A 15,876-nucleotide genomic window follows, 5' to 3' on the forward strand; every position below is an offset into this window, starting at 1 on the left:
CTCCCGTCCCAGGTCTCTGCCCCCCGCACCATCTTCGGGTCCTGTGGCCCCATCTTGCTCCGCCACCCTGAACCCGCCCGGCGACGGGAGCGCACGGCAGCAGAGTTCTCTTACGTGTTCTCCCTGTTCCGGGACGTCGTCTGATCCTCCTTTCCCGGGCGCCGGGCGGAGCTGGACGACTATCTCTCCCTCATCCTGCACCTCGCCCTACGGTTCGGGGGCTCCGGGTTTTACACGTATCACATCCGGTTCTCCTCCGAGGCCGCGGGGCGGCTCCAGCAATTCAATGAGGCCACCTGCTGGGGCTCGCTGGACAATGAAATCTATTGTGGTGTTTTGGCGGTCCGGTCCGCCCTGCCCTGCTCCCTGTGTGGCGCTCCTTCCCACCCGTCCCTGGAGTGCACGGTCGCGGCCCGCCCGGCCCCTGAGCCTGGCCCCCGGCCCCCCGCCCGACCGCTTTCGCGATGCCGTCCTCCAAGGTCTGTCCCCCCGTACACTCTCCACCTACTGGACAGCCTGGAAGTGCTTCAAGTCCTTCCACACTGCTCACCACCTTCCCCTCATTCGACCTCCTTTCCATCACCAGCTTCATCTCCTTCGCTCACACGCACCTCTCCATCCGTACTTCCACCATCCACGTGTACCTCAGTGGCATCAACTTCTTTTGCAAGTTGCTCTCCGGTTCCCCCTGCACAGCCATCTCCCACAGTCAGACCTCCCTCCTTATGAAAGGCCTTAAGCGCCTAGATCCCCGCTCTCCTTCCGCACGGCTCCCCCTCACTGCCGACCTGCTAGCCGCCTGCATACACACACTGCGCACTGGCTACTCCTCCCCTTCCACCGATTCCACCCTAGAGGCCATGCTCCTCCTGGCCTTCAGCTTCCTTAGGTGCTCACAATTTACTTCCACCTGCTCCACCTTTGACCCCTCTGCTCACCCATGCATCTCCGACATCACGCTACACTCCCCAGACACGCTCATCTTCACCCTGAAACGCAGCAAAACAAATCAAAGCGGGCCAGCCGTTCCCCTCTTCCTCTTTCTCCTCAACTCTCCCCTCAGCCCCTATGAGTCTCTGCATAACCTGCTTCTTTCCAAAGCAGGAAGTCATGCCCTCCTCTCCAGCCCACTATTCACCACGGAATCAGGTCGCCTCCCGTTTCTGGTTCCACCATCATCTCCGCCTCCTCCTCGCCAAATCAGGTAACGACCCTTCTCTTTACTCAGCACATTCTTTCAGGATCGGTGCGGCCTCCTCAGCTTCCAGCCAAAGCGTGGCCGACCACACCATCCAGCTCCTGGGTCGCTGGTCCTCCTAGGCATACCGCTCGTACGTCAGGACCAACCTCCCTGACCTTCACCACACTCAGGCTGGCATCAGCCTCGCTGCAGCCCGCTAGGTGAGTCTGTTCCTTTTGGGGATCTGCTTGAGCTGCTGCTCGGCCGTGACCCAGGTATTAACAGATTCTACCAACATCTGTGCCCCTTGCTTTGCACCTTTGACATGCCCCTGGGCTCTCACTGTTACCACAGACGCTGCAGGTATGTATACTTTCTCTTTGAAAGCTAATCTAGCCATGGCCTTCTTGTCAACTTTACATTTTTGCACTTGCTGGATAACATTTCCCCAATCCCAATCTAACTCTCCTCCTAAAGTAGTCTCAAATTCGGCATGTACTAACTATCAACACCTGTTGATAATGTTCATACCTATAATTCCAGGCACTGACATCTGGAGACTCTGAGGATCTTTCACCACCAAGAACCCACAGTCTGGAACTGTCATGCCCATGGTCTCGACCACTAACTCTAGACACCCCAGATAGGGTATGTCTAAACCATTGGCTGCTGTTAACTTGAGCCAACCAGATGTCTAGAGCATATCTCCATCCTCCCTGCCCAAAAGAAGAACCCTTCTGAAATAATACTTACTCGACTGCCTGTATCCAATAGACAAGATGCTACAACCACCCCAATCTTGATCTCCACTACAGGACATGTTCCCACAGCACGCTCTAATAACTGGTCATGAGATGGGCTGACTTTAGATGAGTCTGAGGTGCACCCCCGAACTGCTCGACTCAACACAACCGGGGGTCTCGTTTCCCTGCACACCAGACACAGTGCTATCTTTTCCGGTTACATTTCCCTTTGTGGGACAATTCCTAGTGATACGTCCCTCTGACTGACACTGAAACATATGGGTTTGCCTTCCTCTGTGAATTGTGGTTGTGTCTGCAGGTTACTGCTAGTCCTTCTACTAGTGCCTACCTCTGGAGTAACGACATTCTTTACAGCCTGTGTTAACTCACTCATGGCTTTACCTTGCTCTGCAACTACCCTCAAAACATCCTCCAAAGTAACTGACTTCTGCTCCCAGCCTGTCCACAACATTCACCATCACTCCTCAACTCCTACCATCATCTACAAGAAACCTTCCTAGACCTCACCTCATCTCCCATGTCTGTGTTGTGAACTCGGGTTCACTCTGAACTTTTGACAACACTAACATACTTTAGTGTACTGTTTACTAGCCAACATATAAAGGTATTTTTTGTACTTTGTGTTGTATTAATGCAGAAGTTAGAAATTACTCACCCCATTGCTCTGTTTAACAAGAAATGAAAAAGAAACATCAATCATATTACAATATAGTACCAACATGTTATTTACAAATTTGTGAGTCAACAGAATTAACGTTAACGAGCCTATGAAATGAATACATCATTATTATCATAAGCAGATGAACTAAGAGCAACAATAAAATGCTGCTCTATGTGATACCGCTGCTCTATATCAGTAGTCCTACATCAACATACATCAGTGTAATCTATGGAGCTCCTGTGTTCTGTGTTCAGGCTCTTTCATGAAGAGGATGACTGTTCTTCATCTCCACATATAGATTACAGCATTTCATGTTTTACTGAAAGAATATAACATCTCAGAATAATCATCTTCAACCCAGTAAGATAATTAAGTGATGTCATATGCATTTGAGTGCATTGTTTGTTCAACATATTCTTCACTAATTTGCAGTGATTTGAGCCTGTCTCTTCCAATACTGTACATCTCTACAAGCTTAGAGTATAGAGGGGTTAGAATGGGCAGCATTACCAGATAAGTCAGAACACCTCTAATGCTCTAACTCATAATTACATGTGAAAGTATAATTGTATCTGTACAGACAGAGAGACGGTGTTGTCATAGTTCATGTAGAGATGTGCATTATCATGTTCTGTAGCTGTAGAACACTTACGACTGTCCCATAGACACACAGCTTCCTCCTCCTTCTGTCCTCCATAGGTGACCTGACAGATGTACACTCCATCATCTGACTCCTTGAAGTCTCTCAGCCTCAGAGACACGTTGCCTCCCTTCAGCTCCTGGGTGACCAGACTCACTCTGCCCTCATAGCCCCTCCCCTCTATCACCTGGCCATTCTTATACAGGTAAATACACTCTGTCTTCTTAAACCACCTGATTGTCATGGCAGCAGCGCTGGTCTCAGGAGAGAGGTGACATGAGACGGTAACATCCTTTCCCCTATCAGCCCCCACAAGCCTCTCTGGTACCCTGAGTTTAAACTCATCTGTTGGGGAGAAGAGAAACAGTATTGACATCTCTGCAGGTGCATGACAAGTATACAGTCTGCATCTATGAAGTAACAATCACACACAGACTCTATATGCTCTATACACACTCAACCTAGAGAGACGTGTAGGAAGAATCTAAACTCACATCACTAGCAAACATGAAGGACAGCATGGATGATAATGTAACCAGTAAGGAGAGGTTATATACAACACAGCAGCATGGATGGTTGTAGAGAGGGTTACACACAACACAGCAGAATGATAGCATACAAACAAACATAATGTTGGTATACTGCATATGTTCATTTAGTATTGAATTTGTTCATTTAATGTCTAGAGGATGCAGACATCCCAACCTGCAGAGACTCATTTCCCCCCCCACAACCCCCCCGGGACGCAATCCGGACGCATGATGTACATGATGTACATGATGTACCCCCTCAACCTGCACATACCCCCCCCATCCCCTCCCCAGACCCAATCACGACGCGCGATATGCTGCACCTATCTCTACAAGAAATGCCCATTAGACAGTCTCTCGCTCGCTCGAAATACAAAATCCCCGATTTCCGGGAGATTGTACAGCGTTTGCGGGCGTCAGGGAGACGCTATTGAAATGCGGGAGACTCCCGGACCTTCCGGGAGACTTGGGATGTCTGGGGATGTCAGATTGTGAACATATTTGTACATGTTTGTACATTTATACTTAATGTTTCAATGCAAACAATGACTACTTGTGTCCACTTACTGTGTTGTCCAGCCTCTGCCATGTGTCCTTCCTGTATAGAGACAGTTACAACACTTGATCATGCTAAAACATTACAAAACATGACTGTTTCCTTATTGTTCCATTCGACATGGCAAACCAAAAGGACTATATTCTTCTGACCTTTGAGTCACACAGAAACATGTTTTTGCTGCTGTTTCCTCAATACGGACATGAACACATCAAGATCTTTTCTTACCTTTTCTGATCTTGAATTCCAATACTTTATCAGACAGATGTTTAATATAAATCTCTAGCTATCTGTAATTCATACCTTTCCATGGTTGTATATATGATCTAAACTTATTTTCTTAATTCGTCTGCTGTACTGTAGAAACACTTGCACTTTAACCTGGGTGGGGAACAGGTGTGTATAACCCCTCCTCCATCCCTAGAGGTCAGATGAGGAACTGCAGATGAAGCACCAAAGTTACTCTTCACACATGCAGACATTTCCCTTCTGAGGCTGGCTGGAGGCAGCAGTCAGAAAGTCAGCCCCCTGCAGGAGAAGTTGAGGCCAGCAGAGAGCAGCACAGTTCTACTGAGGAAGTTCTAGAAGGAGCAAACTCAGGAGGAACATTTACCTTATCATGTTATCAAGATCAGAGGTTATTGGTCAAAGGAAGTTTGAGACTATTATATATTTGACGTGTCAGGCTGTGTGTGCGTGTATGTTTACATAATGTGTATCTATGTGAGTGGGTGTGCATGTATGTTTGTGTACATGTGTGTATGTTGTGGCAACCTGTGGGTCTGCAGTGTTTGTGGGCAAGAAACAGGACAGGGTCTCGTTCTTTAGAACCTCACAGCATTTATAAAACGTAACACTATTACAACGTAGTGCATAGGCAGACTGGAAGAGTTCACCTGAAACTCTCCTTCAGACTCCCTCTCTCTCTCTCTTCACTCCTTTAAGGGCAGAGTTCACCTGTATCTCTCCTTCAGACTCCCTCTCTCGCTTCACTCCTTTAAGGGCAGAGTTCACCTGTATCTCTCCTTCAGACTCCCTCTCTCTCTTCACTCCTTTAAGGGCAGAGTTCATTAAGAAGTGTAAAATCAGAAGTAGTTAATGAAGAAAGTGTTTTGTACGTCTCTTCATTAACGGAGTGACTCAGTTCAGTTGAGTTCTGGATTTTTGTAAGCATTTTCAATCTGCAGATTGGGAGACAAAACCAGACCTCTGACAATAAATGACAACACCAGGCTGAGGTCTCAATCATGTCTTTCTCCGCTCTGAAGGCCGGAGGACCATCTTTTATAGGGCACAAGAAAGTAAACATAAGATAGTGACAATCAGGCAGTAATGGTGTTACAACAGTCACAGAGAAAGAGATTCCCAGCTCCCAGCTCATGACCACTCTCAGGGCAGAGAGAGATCATAGGTGGAGCCCGTCGTCATCACAAGGACGTTTAACCAGTACTTTCTCCTGACCCTGAACATCTATTTAACCTGACAAATAGACACAATCCACTCTCATCAATAGCAAACTCACATGAAAACATACTATTCAATGACTAGTTCTATTGATTAGTGAATAACATAAGTACACAGGAAATCCAATGTTCCTCCACAGTATCAAGTTCAGAGAGGTGATTGGTCAACAGCAGAGCTGTGAAGTAGAAGCAGAAAGACACCATCAACATTTGGCTCAGTTGTGCCACACATGACAGAACATTAAATACTGTTGGTAATGGAGGCTGTGATCAAATAATGAACTCTGACAGCGTCCACTACAGTAAGTATACCAGCACTTCTTCTGGTGGTATGCCAACTCCTCTGCTCCATAACGCCTCTTCTCCCCTCTCTTCTATTCTTCCAATCTACTTCCTCCACACACACACACAGACACACACACACACACACACACACGCACACGCACACACACACACACACACACACACACACACAGACTTTCTCCAAGCAGGACGAGTGCTTGATCCCTGACCGAGGACCCATACAGACACGTATGAAATGTTATGGAGACATCTCCCTTTTATTGTGTAACAACCTTCCCCTCCTGCCTGTCCTGTAGCCCTCTCCTCCTGGCCCTGCTCTTGAACCTGTGTCTCTTTGTCAAACATCTACATAGAGAAATGGACAGAGCGGTACTATTGGTTCATGAAGTCAAGCAGGTGATGTTGTGGAGATAGTTTGATCTACATACACACAGGCCTTCCCAAATCGATCACCACGGCTTGAAAACGTGGCCAAGGATCAACAGGGTTAAAGTGATGCTTAACAGAATCCCATCTAAAAACAGGAGAGGAGGGGAGAGGACTAGAAGGGAGGTAAAGGAAAGGAGAGATGGAGAGGAGAGGAGGCATCCTCACAGTATTGAGTGAGCTGCTGCTGCAGAGATAAACCGTCACAGATGCAGTCCCCAAACACACCACCAGGGGGAACACTCTTCACTGCTGCTCACAGGAACGTAGACCAGCACTGTCCAGAGAGAGATGGGGGGAGATTAGATAGAGGGAGGGACGGATGGCAACAGAGGAAACTCACCCAACATCCCCCTGGCCTCCCCCCAACCTCACCCAACCTCCTCTTAACCTCACCCAGGCTCCCCAACCCCAACCTCATTTAGCCTCCCACCTCCCTCTCCCCCTGCCTCCTCCTGCCTCCACCTGCCTCCAGGGTAGAATGGGGAGACAGCAGCTGTCTGGTGATGGAGGATCTGGATCAAATATTGAAACACAGACAGTTCTGTTTGCTCATCTATACTACCCCTTCCTTCCTCTCTCTTTCTCTGTGTCTCTTCCCCCATCCTTTTCTTTCTGCCCTGCCCTCTCTCTTTCTCCATACTTCTATGAGTATAGCAGATGAGTGTTCACTGGGAGCAGTAGCAGTGTGGACAATACATGAAGGAGACCCCAGACTCATACACAGCTGATGATGTCTCTGGCTTGGTTAAGGCCAGCAGGCGCTCCAAGAAATCCAGAAACGCCGCAGTGTGTGAGAAGAAGTCTAATGACGGCTCTGGCTTGACTAAGGCCTGCAAGCACTCAACAGATTCTTACAAAAGCACACTGCTTGAAGGAGTCTGTGAGTCTGACAACTCTGGCTCGGTTACCCCTGGCCTATTCCTTTAATTATAGTAGTAGTATTGTTTTGAATAGTTTTGGTTGTTAGGCCCGTATTAAACCCCCCTACAATGACATCAAAGATTGAATCAGTATATCATCTTTTCCCCCCCAAAAGAAACACTCCCTTGTTTCAGGTCGTTTCAAAATGAGTTATTTGAACAGATAATCCTACTCTCTCACTGTAAAGTGTCCTGGCTAACTGTGTTAGGTACAGTAGATATGCACAGATATGTTCTTACATGCTCTAGTCTTCATGCACAACACTCCACACAACTACTATTGACATTTCTTATTGTTTCTTTAAAACCTCACATCATTTATAAAACAAACTCCAGTAACACTATAACAACTTGATGCAGAGGCAGAGCCACTTCCACCATCTGGAGGAGTTCACCTGTATCTCTCCTTCAGACTCCCTCTCTCTCTCCACTCCTTTAAGGGCAGAGTTCACCTGTATCTCTCCTTCAGACTCCCTCTCTCTCTCCACTCCTTTAAGGGCAGAGTTCATTAAGATCATCAGAAGTAGTTACATATTAACTATGTTCTCCTTCTTCAGAGGCTGGCTGGAGGCAGCAGTCAGAAAGTCAGCCCCCTGCAGGAGAGGTTGAGGCCAGCAGAGAGCAGCACAGTTCTACTGAGGAAGTTCTAGAAGGAGCAGAAATTGTCATGAGACCAGTGACACTGGGAGGCAAACTCAGGAAGAACAGTCACTGCTGTCTGTTACTGAATCATGGTATCAAGATCAGAGATGTGATTGGTCAATAAAAGTGCATTCTCGTTCGCTATCCCCAGTGGCGGTTCTACATTGAATTACACCCAGGGCGAGACGTCCTTTGCGCCCCCCCCCCCCCTAACCCCCCCCCCCCCCCCCCCCCATTGAAATCAAAAGGCTGTTATGGTAATACCGATTATGTTCTATACAGCTAAACAGCCTGGGGTCAAATTGACACCAAACATAATAGGAGGGTTACATAAACATGCCCTTACACGCTAAATGTCTGTTATTACATGCTATATTAATATAACTTTTAGGGAGGAACACTTTTAGTTATGACGTTAAACTATAATTTGTCACGAAATACAGTTCTAGCAAATAGCAAATGTTCGTCTTTGAAACTACCTACTGATTTGAAAATTCCGTTGGCTAATTACAGAACCTAAATAATGAAAATAAATAATAACTGAACTTGTAACAGTTTTGTTGCAAAGCACACTATTATGGTGAAATGTTATCTCGTTGAGTTAAAACCGAAATATTGTTGTTGCATAGCAAGCATCATAGCAAAAAGGCTAACAAACGTAAGAGTTAGCCTATACCCACCAATTAACATTAGCCCTTCATTCATGACATGGATACCGTAATAATCATACAGAGACATATTTGCATACCTTTATCTTTTTCTCGTTTCTCCTCTTCTTTTCTTTTTTTTTCGAAATTGGGCACCTGATGGCTTACTTGACCTTTTCCTGTCCATCTTCTTTGGCACCCCACAGTCAACAGATTTCCCATCCCCCCAACACTGTCACTCACGACCAGAAGTCAAGACTAAACCAATTCACCTTGGTGACCACAATCGTTGTGTTACATATTTTTATTAGCCATTTCACACAATTAAAAAATGTGCAGGAACTTTAGGCCTATATTTATAATATTATGAATGAAATGTGCGTTATTTGGAAGAAAGTCGAGGTGCAACTGACTTTAGCCCACTAATTTAGAGTATTGCACTATACAGTGGACCCCCCCAGGTGAGCTGTCTGTCCCCCTCCCCTTTTTTCACACAGCTTCTGTGCACGGCACCTTCTCAGCAAGCAGGGGTGCCTGCAGCTGCCTGAAGGGGGCGCCAATTTGCCAATTCCCCACACAGTGAAATGATAGAAAAGAGCAAACCGCTTCGCGGCGCAGAGATTTTTATTTTTTTTATTTTATGCTCGTGCGCCCCCCACGTGACATGAAAAAATGCCGCTCCGAGCGGCTGCCCGGTCCGCCCATGCCTAAAACCGCCCCTGGCTATCCCTCCATTCCTCCTCCTACACTTCTCCTTTCTACCCAAACCCTCCATTTCTCAACCTCCTCACCTCCCCTATCCCCTCATTAACATAACACCTCCTCTGTCCGCCCTCATCCCTCCATCTAATCTCATCATAATGGCAGAATCTCTGTCTGAGGGACTGTGGCACGATTATTTCGAGAATCAGGCACTTAGAAATAAATACAGGCTATTTATCTTAACGTGTTTGCTGCCATTTTGAGCTGCACTAAGCGATTGAGCCATGGATTTTTCGAGCCACCAATGGGCACTGCACTGGTTCCCTGAACTCGTGACACCTCTCTTCCCCTACCACTCCATAAAACCTTTCCTCTCCTCCACTATATCATCATTTCTGTTTTCAATTTCAGGACATTGTTTACCAAGGAAAAACATCAGGGTGTATGGATGAATAAAAACCTTTATTTGTAGTATCTACATGACCAAAAACACTTTGCTGTGGGCACTAATGACTATTTTTCCAGAAATGTATCGTTGCAGAATGAGGTTGAATGAGGAAATGGTTCATGGTCAAAGGTTTCATGTAACATACATATACATGAGTAGTCCATTTACAGGCAGCAGAGTGCCCTATCAATAGAATATATATTATAGATGATATTCAAAGTGTTATTTCTGTCTGTATGACTATCAACATAAGATAACAGTTGATTCATCCTTGTGCAGGGACATGTAGAGTTTTCAGCAGGAAAAAGACAGTGGTAATACAGTAATAAATAAAAAGAAAATACAATGTACAAATAAGACACGTTAGCTAAAAGCAAAATGAACTAATAAACAACGTATAGTTTAAACACAGGTAGCGACAGTAACAGTTAGCAACAATGGTGACCAACAACAGTAGGACTACATATTAGCTAGGGAAATATTGTTCAAATTCCACGTGTGTGGCTTTTGTGATTTTAGGCTTGAGTGATGAGTAGGTGTAAAAAATACATTTGAAGATTTAACTTGTGGTCTTCTGAGTGGATATCACAAAAATAAATGCTCTCAGAAACAATACAGAGTAACAGAGGTAAATATGTAATAACATAATGTACCGGTAGGTATGTAATGCTAGCTGGTTTCACGTGCAGCTAACAAAACGTTTTAAAGAACATGAAATATTTATGTTAATATAATATATAATCCAATGCTGATATGATGAGAATAGTAATTGTATCATCTACTGAGTTACGGCACAGAGTTAAGGTTTGCCAGGTTCAGATGGAGTAGGACGAACAAGAGACAAACTAAGATGCACCAGGGGGAATACAAGGATCCTTTGTTGTCCTCTGGGGGAATAAGAGTCAGGGTCTTCTATCAGATCCCAAAGAAGAAAAAGGAAATGTTCTCCAGGCGAGGTCAGCCTCAGAGGGCTTGGTGTGGAAGATGTGGTCAGAGGGGACAGGAGGGGCACACTGGTTGGTGTTGATGTCAGGGGCCACCTGTAGATGCCACCGTCAGCTGTAGGAGGCAGACTCTGGTGGAGTGTGTTCCATCTGGAGCCTTGTGTTGCCCAGCTGAGGGCCAGGAGAACAGAGTGCAGGCGTGGAAGGGATGTGGCCGTGGGTGGAGTGGAGCAATCGTTGTCGACGGAGGCAACAGCACTACTGGCACTGTGAACATGAAGTCACCAGCAGAGAGAAATTGGAGAAGACCGAGGAAGTCAGAGTGAATAAGGGAATTGAAATGCTCAGGACACAGGAAGCAGGCTTGTAGAGACCGGCTTGAGGTCCAACATTGTATGTTTAACAGAAAGTTTGTTGGCTCTGGGAGTCTTATGTCAGTCATTAATGACAGTACATGTTCACTGACTTGGGAACACTGATATCAAGCTACAGACCCCATTTTTACAAGCCATGTCACAAGGCCTTCACAACTTGTAGACCAGGCCAGGACCACAGGTTCAGACAACCTTCTGAAGAGATTGAATGAAAGTATAGATGATCAGTGAGTTAAGTTCATATAGTGTATTGTCTTGAGTTCTGCATTGGCGTGGTGGAAGATGGGAGTTACTGTAACTCCATATAGAGCCTCCATACCTCTCCCCACCATGCCGTGTCTTCTTCTTAGTGGCGAACATGTATTTGTCTATCACCTCCCACTGCAACACAGATGATGTTCAAACTAAATTGGTACAATTACTGAAGGAGCATTGAATGGACTGGGTGAGAGATGTGCCACTCCCTCGTTCCCCTGGTGACTAGGTCAGGTGGCCGGCCTGGCCCTAGCCCTCCAGGCTGGGTACTGACTGAGTACCACGGCTGCAATGCCAACGCCTCCACCTACATGCTGAGGTTAGGCCTATGCTGACGGCCTGAGTGTCCCTCCACAGCTGTTTGGTGACTTCCTGCATGCTAGTGAAATAAGAGGCCTTTTTGCTTGGCAGATGTGTGGATTGTTGATCCTGAGTGAGCCAGAATTCAATCATGAGTGGGGAGGTCTTTAGAACGGTACATTGATAACATTTCCCATTCAGACTTGATGAATGTACCTATAATACCTACAATGTCCCAAAAAGACGACCTTCCACACCAGAAACACCTTAGAGTGTATTACATATATTTCCCACAACAATACATACATCTTTTGGTGAACCCTCTGTATTTACTCTGGTGAAGTCTTCTCTTAATTTTTGACTTTGACACAGATACGCCTACCTCCTGGAGAGTGTTCTTGATCTGGCCAACTGTTGTGAAGGGGTTTTTCTTCACCAGGGAAAGAATTCTTCTGTCATCTACCACAGTTGTTTCCCGTGGTCTTCCGGGTCTTTTGGTGTTGCTGAGCTCACCAGTGCGTTCTTTCATTTTAAGAATGTACCAAACAGTTGATTTGGCCACACCTAATGTTTTTGCTATCTCTCTGATAGGTTTGTTTTGAATTTTCAGCCTAACGATGGCTTGCTTCACTGATGGTGACAGCTCTTTGGACTTCATATTGAGAGTTGACAGCAACAGATTCCAAACACAAATACCATACTTGAAATGAACTCTAGACCTTTTATTTGCTCCTTGTCAATGAAATAACGAACTCCCATGAGGGAATAACATACACCTGGCCATGGAACAGCTGAGCAGCCAATTGTCCAATTACTTTTGGTCCCTTAAAAAGGGGGGGGCCACATATAAAATGTATTGTAATTCCTACACCGTTCACCTGATTTGGATGTAAATACCCTGAAATTAAAGCTGAAAGTCTGCACTTAAAGCACATCTTGATTGTTTCATTTTAAATCCATTGTGGTGGTTTACAGAGCCAAAATGATGAAAATTGTGTCAATGTCCAAATATTTATGGACCTAACTGTATATTATTATTATTCTTTTTATTGGGTGTGCTCAAGCCTTCGGGGAGAGCACAACCTTTGTTCTCTCACATATATATTATTGGGTGTGCTCAAGCCTTCGGCGAGAGCACAACCTTTGTTCTCTCACATATATATTATTATTTATTATTGTTTATTTTCGCCCCCCTAAAACTCAGTCAATATTTGGCCTACATAGACAACGTAGGTGTCAAAAGTTTCGTCTTGGTAGCGATTGAGTTGCTTCTATTGGAATTTACGTTCCGTTGCATGGTTTAGGCTGAAGTTAAGTTTTTGTGGCGAAAAGTGAAGCTAACGGTGGCTAATTTGCTAGCCACAGTCACTGACGTTACTAACGTCACTAACGTCACGAAAACACGCGTGACTACCTTTGGCAGAACATTCGTTTTGCATCTGTTAACTTGGGGGATAGCTAGGCTAACTATAGCTTTACTGCAAGGCAGCTGCAGAAACGCCACAAGCAAAGAGGCCAGGGTGATAACTATTTACTCATTTTACTTTGTGATATGACACACAATTGTGATGTGTAATGTACAATATACGCTGATATTATTAAGGAAGTACATCTACTTTCGGAAACAGTAGTCTACTATGTCACTGAAGTATTAGCATCATGACATTAGCCTCTGTTGCCCGGGCAACACATACTACAGTGGTCTATGATGCATCTGTTTTCAATCGTTACAATAAACATTCCTCACAAATACATTTTCGTTGTAGGATTTATTATGACATTACATTACAAGTAAACGATTTGTGGGTGAAATTATAATTACCTGTGGTTTCAAACCAGTGTTGCTCACTGCAACGCTGTAGCCTACCCGAGACACTACAAAAACATCTACACAGCTGTAGGAAGTCAAACGGCGACAGAACATGTTCGGCACTCCCCTTACTTAAACCAAAAGTCTATCTAACTACTAACCTTAACTTCATTGCCACAGCCTAAACTTTGTCAATCTGTTCATGAAAATAATTAATTTCAGCCTAAACCGTACAACGGAACGTTAAATCCAATTCAACCAACGCAATCGCTACCAAGACGAACGAACACAGGAGTAGACTAGTACTGTACCGTAGTACCGGGGCAGCTTCTCCACACAGGGCTATATCGCACTTGGCGTTGTTACTGACAATGATCGCTACCACTGAGCTTTTTATGAAAGCGATTTTCCACTAAATAAATGTCAAGCTTATTTACGTTTTTGGGGGCATATTTTCAGTTAGCAGATGGTACTGTTTGAATCGCGATTCCATCTTCTACTGCCGGTAACGTCGTAGAATAATCTTCAAAGGGGGTTCTTTATTCATGAATGAATGCAATATGAGTAGACTAAATTCCTTAAAATATCACGAGAAGGGAAAAACTTAAAAGGACGTTTAAGTCATAGAGATTAGGTCAATTTTTACACCGGTCTGCCAAATGTATTCGTTTTGATTCAACGATGAGGCTGCCTCTTGCAGGGGAAATGAGAAGACATCTATTTCATTCTACACTTCACTCGTATTTTCAGTTGTAAATGAGCAGCAAAAAAAAAAGCTTTTAAATCTATGTAATCTTTATAAATAATAAGTATGCATTTTTATATAAAATATACAGAAATATCAGTTGTAAAAATGTCATTCAAAAACGGACCCCTGTGCAACCGACGCAAGCAAGCACACCCTACAATTTCCCCAGAAATTGTACCCTCTAGTTACATTTAAAACAGTAAATCGTTTTAAGATTTGAAGTAAGATATGACAAAAAAACATTTTACTTAGGGAGTCAGGTGGCTGAGCAGTTAGGGAATTGGGCTAGTGATCAGAAGGCTGCCAGTTCGATTCCCGGCCATGGAAATTATGTAGGCACTTCCCCCTACTTTCCTCGGGGGAATGTCCCTGTACTTACTGTAAGTTGCTCTGGATAAGGGCGTCTGCTAAATAACTAAATGTAAATTATGGGTAAGCAGAATGCGCTTGTGTTGAGTTGCCCACTTTTACTAACTCACTGTGCAGCAGCCTCCAAGTCCAATTGCAGTCCTGGTTATTCACTTGCTCCATTGAAGTCGACTTCACGATGCCATCTACATTACATTACATTACGTCATTTAGCAGACGCTCTTATCCAGAGCGACTTACAGTAGGTACAGGGACATTCCCCCCCGAGGCAAGTAGGGTGAAGTCTAGTGGCAACTCTGGGGCAAACCAAAAATTTGCTTCAGAACTTCGGTTGTCCAGAAGCCAAACTAGAAACAACCAAACAACCACAAACGTGATAAGTGCCTGAAGTCAAAAAAGCGTGGATATCGTTTTTCAGAAAATTATGTTCCAACGATAAAAAATAAACAGTTACAAAATAAGGGGTGAGTCAGGTAGATCATGGGTTGCAGAGAGAGAAAGTGATACAAATGGTCAGCCATTAGAGAAATTCCGGATTTGGGGATAACTTTCAGGTTAGTTAGGACAATAAACAGTGTCCAAAGAGCAAAGAACAGTGCATTTGTCTGTGACCACATGGTGTAGGGTCCATAAACACACCATAAAAGACCGGCCAGCCCTGTCGGAGGGCAGAGATTGCTAAAAGTGAGATCAAGGGTTGCAGTCTACAGAGGTGGGAATCGATATGTTTTAGAGAGAGAGGGAGGGTGAGAGAGGAGAGAAAGAGAGAGAGAGAGAGAGAGAGAGAGACAGAGAGAGACAGAGAGAGACAGAGAGAGACAGAGAGAGACAGAGAGAGACAGAGAGACAAGTGATACAAATGGTCAGCCATTAGAGAAATTTCGGATTTGGGGATAACTTTCAGGTTAGTTAGGACAATAAACAGTGTCCAAAGAGCAAAGAACAGTGCATTTGTCTGTGACCACATGGTGTAGGGTCCATAAACACACCATAAAAGACCGTCCAGCCCTGTCGGAGGGCGGAGATTGCTAAAAGTGAGATCAAGGGTTGCAGTCTACAGAGGTGGGAATCGATATGTTTTAGAGAGAGAGGGAGGGTGAGAGAGGAGAGAAAGAGAGAGAGAGAGAGAGAGAGAGAGAGACAGAGAGAGACAGAGAGAGACAGAGAGAGACAGAGAGAGACAGAGAGAGA

The 15,876-nt window shown here is 44.9% G+C and overlaps 1 pseudogene; it reads left to right on the plus strand.

Moving 5' to 3' along the window:
- The first annotated feature begins 316 nt into the window (after positions 1 to 316).
- LOC134013567 (uncharacterized) lies at positions 317 to 1,401 on the plus strand (annotated as a pseudogene).
- Positions 1,402 to 15,876: the final 14,475 nt, after the last annotated feature.

The sequence above is a fragment of the Osmerus eperlanus genome, chromosome 27 (assembly GCF_963692335.1).
Source record: "Osmerus eperlanus chromosome 27, fOsmEpe2.1, whole genome shotgun sequence".
In the NCBI taxonomy this organism is placed as follows: Eukaryota; Metazoa; Chordata; class Actinopteri; order Osmeriformes; family Osmeridae; genus Osmerus; species Osmerus eperlanus.